General features: G+C 39.4%; 1 protein-coding gene across 6 annotated transcripts in view; it reads right to left on the reverse strand.

Annotated features, from left to right (window-relative positions):
* Positions 1-13,185, reverse strand: part of CYRIB (CYFIP related Rac1 interactor B) — a 97,140-nt gene that overhangs the window by 38,137 nt on the left and 45,818 nt on the right. For all 6 annotated transcript variants that reach the window (XM_063174190.1, XM_063174206.1, XM_063174215.1 and 3 more), the window contains exon 2: positions 4,742-4,820. The gene's annotated coding sequence lies outside the window, so the exon portion shown is untranslated. The remainder of the gene's footprint in view (positions 1-4,741; positions 4,821-13,185) is intronic.

Genomic DNA, 13,185 nt, shown 5'->3' on the forward strand with positions numbered 1-13,185 from the left:
GCTGCATCAGAGGCAGTCCAGATGGGACATTCAGGAAAGCTTCACTGAGGGGGTGTGTGGTCATTGGAACAGGCTCCCCAGGGAAGTGGACATGGCACCAAGCCTGACAGAGCTCAAGAAGTGTCTGGACAATGCTCTTGAGTCATATGATTTAGTGGTGGGGAGTCCTGCAAGGAGCAGAGAGCTCAACTTTAAGATCTGTGTGGGTCCTTTCCAACTTCAGACATTCTATGATTTTAAATAATACAACTGCAGTTATGTGGTCAAGCAGTAAGCTGAACACTAACGAGAACTAAAGGACTTTAGGTCTATAGTTCAAGTGCCTGCAGAGTCAAAAAAAAAAAAACAACCCTCTCTCCACAAAACTTAGAATTGTCCTTTAACAAGTATTTTAGATTTCTTCTCTAAGTCAGGAAGTGAAATAAGCAACATCTGACCTTAACCTAATAGAACAGACCACAAAAAACTGAATATGAACCTCCACAGTCACCTGTCTCAACAAGCACAGCTTTTCAGGTCAAATGTCTTTCTGATGAGAAAAGTTTACATATTTTGCTGCCCTGTTTAAAAGTGACTTTTCAAAAAGTCAAAACAACCCTTAAATTAATGCCTTTGATTTGAAGGCTCATTGGACAACCAGAATTAAACAGTTCATGTTGTTCTGAGCAACTATTTACAGGTGAAGAAAAATATCAGCTTCACCTTCATAAACAAACCAGCATGGCTGAAGTCTCAAGCAGAGCACAGTTTACTAAATAAGCCTTTAAACCAAGTTCAAAACTCACTTATTTTTAAACTACTCTATTAACTGTTGCAGTAGGACTACTACATGTAAAGGAAAGATATTTTGGAAGAGCTACACACTGAATTCCACTTGATTCCACTGAAAAAGTCTTGCCACTGATCATCTGCAGATTACTACAATCTTTGTTCAAAGTTTAACTTAGTTACATCTACTGTGGAAAAAAGAGACCACATTGTGTTCCCTCAAAACAGGCACATTATTTACATTGGTAATAAACACTATTAAACTTTAAAAACACAGCAATGCATAAAAGCTTCTAACACCTCAATCTACTCCTGTGCTATTGCAGTGAGGCACAGTAAACAAGTCCCAAGAGAAAATACAGCAAATAAGTACAAGAAAGCTCAGTTCAGCCTAAAACAAGTCAGCCATTCCTCTTTTTTTGCCTTAGACACCACCATTAATGCCAAATAAATGCATGCTGGTAGAATATCAGTATCATGATCAGAATTTCTACATTATCTTGAGTGTCAAAATCACAACAAGTACTTAACCTCCATGTACTAAGAGCCATTTAACACAAACCCACTTTCACATGAATGAGAAATCAATTCAAGAGGCTCTGCTGAATTTACAGACAAACCTACAATATATTTAGAGCAGCAATATCAAAGGAGATTAAGTTGTGGCACAAATGGGAAGTACAAGTGGTTTCAGTTGTCAGAAAGACAATTTTTCTTAACATATTTACATTCTATAACATCACTGTGGCAGGTTATTCTTTTACCCCTGATGTTCCCACATTACCCTGCTGTTGGTATCTCGTGGGCTTTGCACTGAAAGCTTTTACAAGTATTTGTAATGTCACCACTTTCTGTAGTGGTTACACAGATTTCCTCAAACAAACAAACAAACCAACCCTTCTGAAAGCAGCCATTAAAAGCTACACATTTATAAAGCCTATTTCCTTGTCTCACAGAGGAAACATTTAGCACTGAGCAAAACAGAACCAAGCTTCATATTTCTTGCAGCATGTTTAACTTCATGTAAACTTTCCCACCAGTCAAAATCAAACAGAATTCTGTAAACACATGGCATAAGGCCTTACTCAAATACAGAATCTCTTCTGCATGAGATCCTTCACTTCAAACCTATTCTACACACACAGGTATAAAGACAACAAATATTCCTGCTCTTTTTAAGTTTAACACTTATTAAGGGATTTGCAGGAAAGGACTGACATTGTTACTGAAGAAGTTTTAAAGGTTCTTCACAAGAGGAAGCAAAACATTTAAAGATGTGTCAGCCAGACAAATGTTACTTTCATAAGAGCTATACAAGCCACAACAAAGAGTTCTCAAAATTAATAAGAAAATGGCAGGTATGCATTTGCTTTCACTTTGTAAGCGTAATACTGAAGGCGTTTTCATATTTATTAAAATTAGCATAAATGAAAAACCTGTTAATCCACCCACAATATCAATGCAATATCAGTACTGGAGAGACTTCACAACATCAGTTTGCTCAAAACATCTCCCCATCATCATTATGGGGGAACAATTCTAAGTTGCATGGAAAGATTTTTAAATCTTCAAGCATGCAGACAAGTTCAAGCTGCATGTAAGAGATAACACTAAAATGAGAGTGAGTAATTATCAGAGATTATATATGAAAGCAGAAGACAATTATTAATGTCTTTTCTGAACAACTGATATTCTGGAAAAACAATCCCATAAAAATTAAGTTAGCATAATGAAAAAGAACAGCTAATACAAGAAAAATAGGGCAAACACTGAAATGATACTCATCCTTCAGTGGCTGTGATAATGGACAGTTGAAACATCTTAAGCAAAAGAAACAACACCTGGATGAAATGGGCATGCACATCTTCCACAACCACTTGGGCTGGTCTGCAGCACATCAAGGACCAGCTGGGTTAGAAATTTTTATCTTGGCACCAGTCATGCCAGACCCAGATACAGACACTGCCCCAAGGGATGCAGCACCCACGTGTCACATTCTCTTTCCAGCACAGTCCCAGAGCTGGGGGCCTGTGCTGGGAACCTGGGGCAGGTCTAAAACACAGCAGAGCTCAGCACGCTCTCAGCTCCTGCCTTTCCAAAACAAAGTTACTGCTGGAAACAGTGAAACCAAGTTAGTGCAGCACTACCCCATGCTAAAAGAGACTTACTGATCCTAAAGGAAATACTGATTTCAGATAAATACTTTACCACAGCTGCAGACAAAGAACCACTTCATAGAACTACCCAGTTTCACTCAGCATGACCATCCTGTTAAACTTCTCTCTCCGAGAGAGATGGGGAGATGATGGGCTGGAAAAGGAAGCCAAAGTAGGGAGAAAGACAGAAGACTTCAATTCTAGACTCATGAGCTTTTCAGTCTTCCGTACAGGGCAAGTTATGCACCCAAATTTAGTGAAAGACACACATTACTTATCACATCATATACAATCAGAATAATCCACAGTATTATCCTAAAAGTTACTATCAGATAATGATAATGTGGTTCAAAACTTATGGTGGCACTACAGTGCTTTGGTACCTCAAATGTGGCACACTAAATGCCAGAGGTTTTTTCTCCTAAAAGCTGAAGGTCATACACTTTCAAACCCAGTATTTAGGAATGAGTCTCATATGTATTTTAGTTTCAGGAACTGCAATTTTACAGGCAACAAAACTCTTGAAATTATCGCTCAGAAATAGCTGTACTATGAAAGTCATCTTTATATTAAAAAAGAGACTAAAACAACTTTGTTTTTACTGTGTCATTCTGACAGATGCACACTGCTGACTACTATAAGCTTTCAAAACTTTCCTATCATTAATCTAGGTTTGGCAGAGTAGCCAAACCAAGCATTTTAATATTCTCTGCAACAGCTACACAAAAGAACTTTATAAAGTTATCCATGACTGCCTATAAAATCTAGGCAAATTAACTGGCAAGTGAAGATTAATAAAGTACCTGTAAATGCTTAAGTCATGAAAGCTTAATGTTTTCTTCTTGGCTAGGATGTGCTTCTTTCCATGTTCTTCCTTGAACCCAGCCACATCACCCCATTTGGGCAAAGAACACAAATTCAATGAGCCCTGCAGCTCAAGTGGCAGCAGTAAACAGAAAGGTGAGATCCAAGATTGATGGAAGGTGTACAGGAAGGTATAATTACAGAGGAAAACTGCTACTTCATCTACAGTATTAAATAATTGAGAAGTGAGCTGTCACTCTGGTACCAACTACCAATGTGCACATGATTTACCTATTTCAAAACCTAAATTCTCAGGTTTCCTTGTGCTTGCTGTGTAATACTCTAGCTCAACATCATCTTAACTTAAGGACTGGCAAACTGCTATTAAGTGGTCATAGCTCCTCACTGATGTTCCTATTATTGCTCAGTACCCAAAGCAGCCTGCACATGACTTGGTGTGTCTGGGAATCACAAGACATCCTTAGTTTTGTTATCATACATTATTCTCAGTGAAAATTAGGCCTCAACAAACATCCATTGAATAATTACAAGCACATTAACGGCATCTTCCAAAGCATGTGGACTTCTGCTAAGGCTTCCCTTTGTCTCTCTCCAGACACTGAAGCACTATATTTGAAGTTTCACTGTTTGCACTATCACACTTCAAATAGTATTTATACAGAACACAGTACAGACACATCCTATTTGTCTCAGCTAAAAAAGCAAACAGACTATGTCTAACATGTCATTACAGGAAAAAAAAAAAAAAAAAACAACAGTCTTTTTTCTTCCATAGAGAGCAGGAATTTAATCAATTTGTATTCCAATTTAAATGCCCACACATTATCCACTGCTACTGAGTCTTTTGTCTGGTGAGCCACAGACAGTTACAAAGAAAAAATGTTGCATGAACTACCTGCTTTCAACTGATCAAAATACTTTGTACTCCTTGGCCTAAAATATTATGGAAAAAAATATATTCTACAAGCAAAGAAACCCAAGCAAGTGTTTACCAGTTAGTAGTATCTTCTTGCAGTCTTAACAGAGAACTCCCTTCTTCAGGTTATTGATGCAGCAGCTTGTCCTCACAATCTGAAAGAGCAGAAGAACCCCATTAAACATAAACAATACATGGTATTTCAATCACATAAACCAGTGCCAGGGGTAAATCAAAGTTAATCCTGCAATGCCAAGGAACCTACATAATCCTTTAGGAATGCAAATGAGACACGCAGAATTCAAAAACACTTGGTGATTTTATGGAATTGACATTACAAGCAAACAGAGAAGCATCCTTACAACCTCTTCTGTGAGTCAGTAAGGCTATTAGCTAGCCATGATCACAAGCATCAGAAATAGAGCATTGCAGCTCAGCATTACCAAGTTACATATAGTTACAGCACAAAAAATAGAGCATTACATCTCTGCATTACGGAGCCCAGTTACACATAATTGCAGCAGAAAAAAGTAGGTCTCAGTTCAAGCTTTATTTACAGTGCCACATACATTGCACACAGGGAAAAGCACTTCATTGCTGTGGTTTTCATCAGTTAAAGAAAAATGCCACCAATAGAAGTCTTTACCTATCTGGACTTCTCTAGGGTCACTAGGATTTTCTGCTTCAAAATTATGCTTCTGGTTTAGAAAGATCAGTATTTGCATGGTCAGACAAAACAGCATTTCCTATGGAAATGCAGCACTGAGATTCCACTGCAAGCACTTGGAGGCTTTTTCAGCTCATTTGGAGTAGATTTATATAGCAAGCAGCCTACCTTTTTTAGTACAGTAACTGGGTGATGAACTGCCCAGAACTGATAGCTTTCTGTTGTGGTGAAAGGTTCATAAGTCTTTTCCCTTTGGGGTTCTGTAGGCTGCTTCTCTTTCAAGGATTTCAGCTAATTTATATACTTAAGTGTTTAAGTACTTAAGTGCTGTCACTTAAACTGTATCCAGTAAAACCACTGCTGCTTCTCCTTCAGGTATTCCTGGCACTAGAATCCTTCTTTTTAGTATCTTACATCTCAAAGTTTCTTTAAAAGAGTCATCTTCCCATTTTGTCCTCCAATTCTCTTTCTGCTTCTTAAAGCCAAGTCAAGCATATTCTGCAACGTCTGTTTTTAGCACAAACTTGCTTTAGAAATATAAAATCCCTGTCATGTCATTTCAAATCCAGCTGAAGAGGCATGAAATATTCAGCATTAATTTGTATTTAATCAGCTATCAGCAGTTCCTCTTACATCAGGTAATCCTGATTAATGGGCATTTAACAAAAATATGTTGCTTTGCAGTTAAAATATATAATCACAAACATCATAACATTACTGATTTCCCCAGCTTGGGAAGGGTGGAGGGAAGAGTTATAAAGTATTGAGGCTGGGGAATGATTTTAGTCACAGTGAAAACTACCATCAAAAGTTGCCATCTATTGCCTCCTGCCCTCTCTGCAAAGGAAAAACCTGCAAGCTGAGCAGCACAGCTAGGAGAAAAGGGGAGGACTCTGAGATACTACGCCAAATAAAACCAAGGGATCCTATTCACAGCTACATTGAAGCAAATAATTGCAACAAACAGCTGAAAAGCAAAACCAAAAAAAGAGTAATAATAACTAATGATAACTTTTGCCAATTTGTGTCAAGGCAGTACCTAAGATAAGCAACTGCCTGTCAAGTTAATGTGTTGGTGTTTGCTTTTTTTCTTCCTGCAAATGTTGTAAGAAGCACTATTTATCTTTCTTGCAGAAGGAGAAATCTAAACAACACCCAAAACACATTCACTCCATTAATGCATAGGCTTTGTTTAAACCATTGTTCCACCACCCAATTCAGTCCCCTTCATTCATGGACCTCTTGCAAGACAACTGTATAGGTTAACAATTATCTTATAAACTGAATGGAAGCCATGAGATCCTTTCATTCATGCTGCTTGGCAAGTGCACAGCAGAGCAGTTCTGTCACTGCCTACAGTCCATAACAGAATTGAAAGTCTTGCTGTCTGACCATTTAAGAAATTCAACAAGTTCCTTCAATACACTCAATCAAAAACACTTCCTTCTACCCTGCGACACTGCAGTATGAAAAGCTTCTTATTCACTACCAAAAATGGATTTTTTTTCAAGCATGATTGATCATTTCATTAAACAGGAAAATTGTTATATTTCTGCTGTTCCCCTGTCAGTTGACAAATTCGAATGGTTAAATCTCCTTGTAACTACTGAAATCACAAGCAGGATTTTGGTTTACTGAAAAGAATACCTAAGCTCACTGGAGACCCTTGTGCCCTCTCCAGTGCTGCTCCCACTCCTGGCTGCTCAGCATTTCCTGTGCTGTAGTTGCTCCTCCCTGACAATCCATTCCTGCAGCCTGGCTTCAGGAGAAAGGGAAGCAGAGCCAGCAGCAACAGCTGTGGGGCAGTTCTCGATGGGAGAATCCCACCTGGCAGAACTGCCATTTGTTACAGTGCATTGAAGAGATGATGGAAACATCCAGAAAAGCACTGGAAGCACATCCTCTGCCAGCACAGGGCAAAGAATTAAGCCTGGTGTGGTAGCAGGAGCTGGAGAGGAAAGAAGCTGCTGCACAGGAGCACTGCACACAGCAAGGACAAGGCTGCCGAAGGGGGAGCACACACAGAAAAGCTGCAGAAAACATGGCCCCTTTGGAAGATCTCCACAGCTTTCAAGGCAACAATTCCTTATATATGATCTAGATTAATCCCATTCAGTCCATAGAAACTGTCAAGAGAGATTTATTTTTCTTTTTAAATAACACATCCCCAAAGTGTAACCTATGGTATAAATAGCATAGCTGAGAAAAACCAAATTAGCTGCCATCTTAGTTTACAGACAAGATTTGTTCACAAACTCATTTTCTTTACTTCAATAGACCTTTGTGGAGTAAATTAACACTGTTTCTTTGACAGGCTAATGAGAAGAGCAGGTGAACAACAAAAGAGTAAGCTCATTCCCAGGAGATATCCTGGCCTGCCCTCCACACACTGTGCTGGCATAGCTTTGCAGGATGATGAATTCAAAAGAAGGAAGCAGAGAATAAACCTACTTGTTCCTGCTAAATTAGGGAGACTTCACCTCTTGATGTAAGCGACCATGCTTTACTTCATTAGTTTTGTCACTTAAGGGGAAGGTGGAATTAGCACAGCACCTGATTAAATCTTGTTCTCCATACAAAATTCATGCTCAAGAAGACCATTAACCATAAAGATGCAAAAAGCCTTCTGTGAATGGCACAGTGTTTGCTTTTCCCTGGGTACATGTTTCAACAGGCAGAGCCACAGAAAGTGCTTCTCAAGCCTCCAAGTTTCACACTCATTTGAGCTACAAGGAAGAAAACTTCTGAGAAATTTATTAATGGCTATGTCCTCAGGAGCAAAGGGTAAAGCCACTAACACAGGGCTTAGCTGGTTTCACTGAGGGACTCAGGGCACTCCATCCAAGACAGCTTGCTGAAATACTGAGGCAAAACAGGCAGTTATTGTCAGATATAGCAGTGTCTACACAGAGCTTCAAGTTAAGTAATTTTGCAGTCTTTGCCACCATTAAAGCAAGACTGAGGCTAACAGCCCATGTAAGGCCCATGTCAGAACCTGCTACATGTCTTCACAAGCAGCTCACAGGAATGACTCAGGCTGAGGTGCAGAGGTCAGTCTGTCCTTGAACTCTGCCCAGACCTAAACCCAACAGCCCACACTCCAGGTCTCTGCCTTGCTCCAGTCAGACAATCACACCCCAAGGACACTACTAAGTGACTATCTGGGGTGGCCTGAGATGCCATTTCATTTCCTCTTTATTTGGTAACCTACACAGAATCTTCAAAAGCCCAGACAAATGTAGATTTCACAACTTAACACGCAGGCTATTTTAGCTCAAAAGCTTGTTTGAATTCCACTTAGGAGTAACTCCACCTAGCCTGTACACCTAACACTGGTGTATAGATATGAACCACATTTAAAAATCACATAACACACATCATCTTTGCCTGCACTTGATTTTGCTTAGTCCAAAACACAGAAAGCACAGGAAAGACAGCAATGTGGATTTAAGGTGATGTATCCTCCCTAACACAGATCACAACAGACTCCTAGAAAGAACAGCCCATCCTAAGATACATCTGAAATTAACAGTATACAAAATGAGCTGAAGAAAAAACAATCCATAAAGATCCATAAAGACAACTGAGTGTCAGAAGGCTTATGGCTTACAAACCTTTCTGGTGTCAGACTAAGACAGCACACACATAGAGCAGTCAAAATAACCCCTGCAGAGCTTCTGGCAGGTCACTCTTCATAGTAAATAGCTATGCAAGAAAGAGGCAGAAAGCAACAAAACCAGCGTCCCACAAAAACAGGAAAATATAAAAATACCAGAACTCACTAATAGCTCCACAGCAAGAAAACTTGAGAATTTTATATCCTGCTAAAATGATACAGGCTACTTTTTTCCCTTATGAATATATTTTGCCAAAACTTTAATTTTCAGTTGAAAGAGGAAATTCTCCTGTGATTTGAGGAATTGGTAGTCTGAGAACTATTCAAAAATCCCCAGTTATTCACTTCTGCACAGCTGAGAAAGTAAGCTGTCATTCCTTTTATTTCTAGGACAGAAATGAAACCAAGTGTTTAAGATCAAATAATTACACTAAAACTCAATAGTTTGAGCTTCAACTGTACATCATGCAGTTAATAACACTGATGCAAAGACACATTCCAAGGTTAAAACTATTTGCCTCCAGAAACCTGCAGTTCTGCTTCCATGTAACACTGGAGCACTCCAGTGACACCATTTTCAACAAAAGTATTCCTTTTTTTCATTCATCAGAACAGCATGAGTTACAGGACTTAAATACACTTACACACACAGTCCTTACAGGTTTGAGCTGCAAAACCACTAACTATAGTTCTAAATGTACCTCTAGTATTTATTCGTGTACTAGAAGGTAATTTTGTGAGTAAATTAGGATCACCCAGTTAACTAAGTCCTAGAGATGGAAGACACACATAACCTTCCCTTGTCCTATGGCAAACATTTGGCAGAGGTTTAAAGTATTATCAGCCCAACACAATGTATTCTCTGAAGTGCAATTCACTGAACAGAACACTGGCCAGCTTTTCCTCCAATAATTACTCCAAAGTCATGTAAAGGATTTCCAATTGTGAACACTTTCTCCTGTCAGAGCTGTATTGCAGCTTTCAAACACTGGATTTGGTACTTCAAGCTCAGTACTGCGACACCATTTAGCAACTTCCCTTAAAAATACAGCTTTTCAAAATAACTAAGTATTACAGAAGGACTAACATTTAGTAGATGACCATCCTTATCACTTTTTGTTTTATTATTTATTAATTACAACTGGAAATAGGGTATGCTCCAATTCCAGTAGACTTTGCTCACACTGCAGAAGTTCTGACTCCCACCAGACTATTACTGACCTTCAAGCTCTAATTTACTCAGCTTCTTGGAGCTCAGGAACCTGTATCTGCATTTACTACAAATGCAGCAATAAGGAGAAAGTAGCTCATGTGTAAAAAACCAACTAAACTGAAACTGCTAAATACTTATTCCATTTAGCCATACAATAAGCATATGCCTCTGTTTCAAAGACAAATGTGGAAGCAGTAAATACGTCAATCATTTGAATACTCTTATATTAGACAGGATTAAAGTTTAACTGTGAGCAGAGAAGAAAATATTTGATGCCAGACTTGAAATAACACGTTGAGTATTTTCTCCAGTTCCCTTTTGAAACAGAACTACTCTTCTGAGAGTGACTCAAGTCCTAGAGTGACTCAACTCGGAGATGAAGAGGCAGGACACAGATGACATGTTCTCCAGATTAGTAATGGAGCAGGTTTCCATAGCAGGGTGAAAAGGGCAAGTACGTACAGACAGACTGAGACAGGACTAATCTTTTCCTATTTCTAATGAGAGGATGTTCTTGATAAATACAAAGAAGGAGGATAATTAATTTCATATCATGTAACTAACAGAAACTTGCTCAGAAGTGCAGAGTCCTTGCAGAAAGTCTGATAATTCTTGTAACAAACGTCAGGAGCAATTCTTTTGTCATAAACCGCTTTTGCCATACAGAGAAACAGGCACAAGGCACAACCTGGAATATTTCTTCACTCTCAAGTACAGATGCCACAAATTTTTTGACCTCAGATCTCAGTTAGTGTGTGTTTTCTCCTTGGATACACAACACCCAACCAAGGCACTGAATGACGTTACAGAAAGCAGGAATTAACACATGGACTGATTGTTGGATCAGTCCTGTTTTGTTCTACTGCCCACAGAGGCACAATGAAAGAAGATCCTCCTGTGACCAGAGCCAGTGGACCAGTTCTGCTTTCTAAGAGCTTTAACTGTTACACTTATGAGCAAGCTACACAAACTCTTCAATAAGTTAAGGCTAGTAATTAATTATAGGATAGAAGCTGCATATCCTAACTGCAAGATCAGTTTAAGATCTCCCTTGGACAGAGATCTGTCCTAAGCAAAGACTAAACACAAAAGACTTTCCCACTCTATAGAAATTCCTTCTCACCAGGCTCTGTTGTGCTTAGTCTTTCCTGGATACACACCTGAAGCCCCAATTCATAACATGTCCCAGCTTCAATGTCCTTCATATTCTTACTCAAAGTGTTCCAGCTTCAGCTGGGAGGGAGGCACGAGCCTGGCTCTCAGACAAACAATCAATTCAAGACTCCTTAAACAGAGGGTAGAGTCAGGTGTCCCTTCTACCCATAATTATGCCAACAAGTCTGTAATTTAAAAATTCTGAAAGGGGAAGACAACCTATGTCTATGAAGCCCTTACTCTGGGTAGTTGGTCAATATATCCTTTCCCCCCCCCATTTTCCAACTAGCTGGATTTAGACAAGCTTGTTATCTAGTCCACAGAGAGGCAGGCATTAGTTCTAGGTCTTAGTGATGTTTACACTACCTAACTTTATCTGATGAGTAAATAGTTTAAGCTCTTAGCTTAAGCAGTCTGAATGATCTTTTCAGGATCCAATATTTGTTAAAAAAAGGAAAAAAAATGAAACTGCAAAGCTTATGTTTGAGACCTTGAGTAGAAAGTCTCACCCTGACAAGGTTGTCTGTCGACTCTCAGCTTTCACATCCGCTTCTCACTACCCAGACTTTAAAGCAACTGGACTCCTGTTTCTGCACAGGAAATCTGATGAATTTTCAAGCCATTCTTACACTCCCACATCCTCTCATGTACTGTATCTCATGTCCTGAGATAGCACAAGATCTTTGTTCAAAGGGTACTTGTAGATGCCATCATCTCCAGAGGCATTTTTCCTACATTTAATGTGCAAGTGACAACCTCAGCCAAAACAGGAGCACAATTTTTTCTATATTACCCTGTATTGGAGTAACAAAGGAAGCATTTAAGAACAAGTCTTACATTTTTCTGCTTAAGCAAAATTACAAACTCCAATGTTCAAATATTCACACCTATGTTCTAGAGATCACAGCAAGGCAGTTAGTTCATGCTTTGAAATCAAACTTTACCCTGGAACAGAAGTCAAATAATAATAAAGAAAACCCCAAACCAAACTATTATTATTTATTTAGAGATGTGTCATACTACAAAGATTTTTTGCTATTCTGAGGCTAGAAATACTTACTTCAGACTAACAGATTGTGAAGAACCACTTTCCACGAAGAAATACAGCCACAAAATTCAAATTCCACACATGAAGAAAAGGAACTGTATCACACAAAACTGTGAAATCATAGCCAGCATAATTCTGGTAGACACAAAATTGTTGTATTTAAGCAAAACTCCAACAACAGACATGCATAGGTAGCAGCTTCCCTTCATCCAATTATCATTTATTTCAGGCAGATGCCAGCACATTCAACAAGAATATCATCAGTACAAGCACTTCAAGCATCCTGAAAAAAGTCCTAGGACCACCAACTTTAGGAGTATCACTGAAAACCAGGGATAAATTGTACTAGCATGTGTAACCAGAGTTGAAATTACGGTGCCTGGCTCCTACAGTCTCCAAATTTAGATCAGGACTCCATCAAACCATGTGATGAGAGTTGCTGTGCAGGCAGAGCGTGCCTGAGGCTGCTCCTCCATGAGAATCCCACAGGGCCCTTCAGCACCGTGCAGCCAGAGCATGGGCAGTGCACACACGAGGTTAATGTTCAACCAAACCAGAGGCTCCAGAGCTCCTCAGAAAGGCAGGAATGGGAAGAGTGTGACAGGAACTGAGCACTGGAAGCCCAGCACGAGCTCCAGCCTGGAGAGGTACAAAGGGAAGCACACACACCATGGATGTGTAATTCCAGCAAGGAGCTGCATCCATCACGTGGTGCTGCAGTGCTCCTCTGTCCAAGGACTGTGATTCAGTGCCTACAGGGTGTGTTGGATTGAGTACAGATGCAAAAGTTAATTGCACACCCTAGATGTGTCTGGCTGCTG

Source organism: Melospiza melodia, chromosome 1, assembly GCF_035770615.1.
Source record: "Melospiza melodia melodia isolate bMelMel2 chromosome 1, bMelMel2.pri, whole genome shotgun sequence".
Lineage (NCBI taxonomy): Eukaryota > Metazoa > Chordata > Aves > Passeriformes > Passerellidae > Melospiza > Melospiza melodia.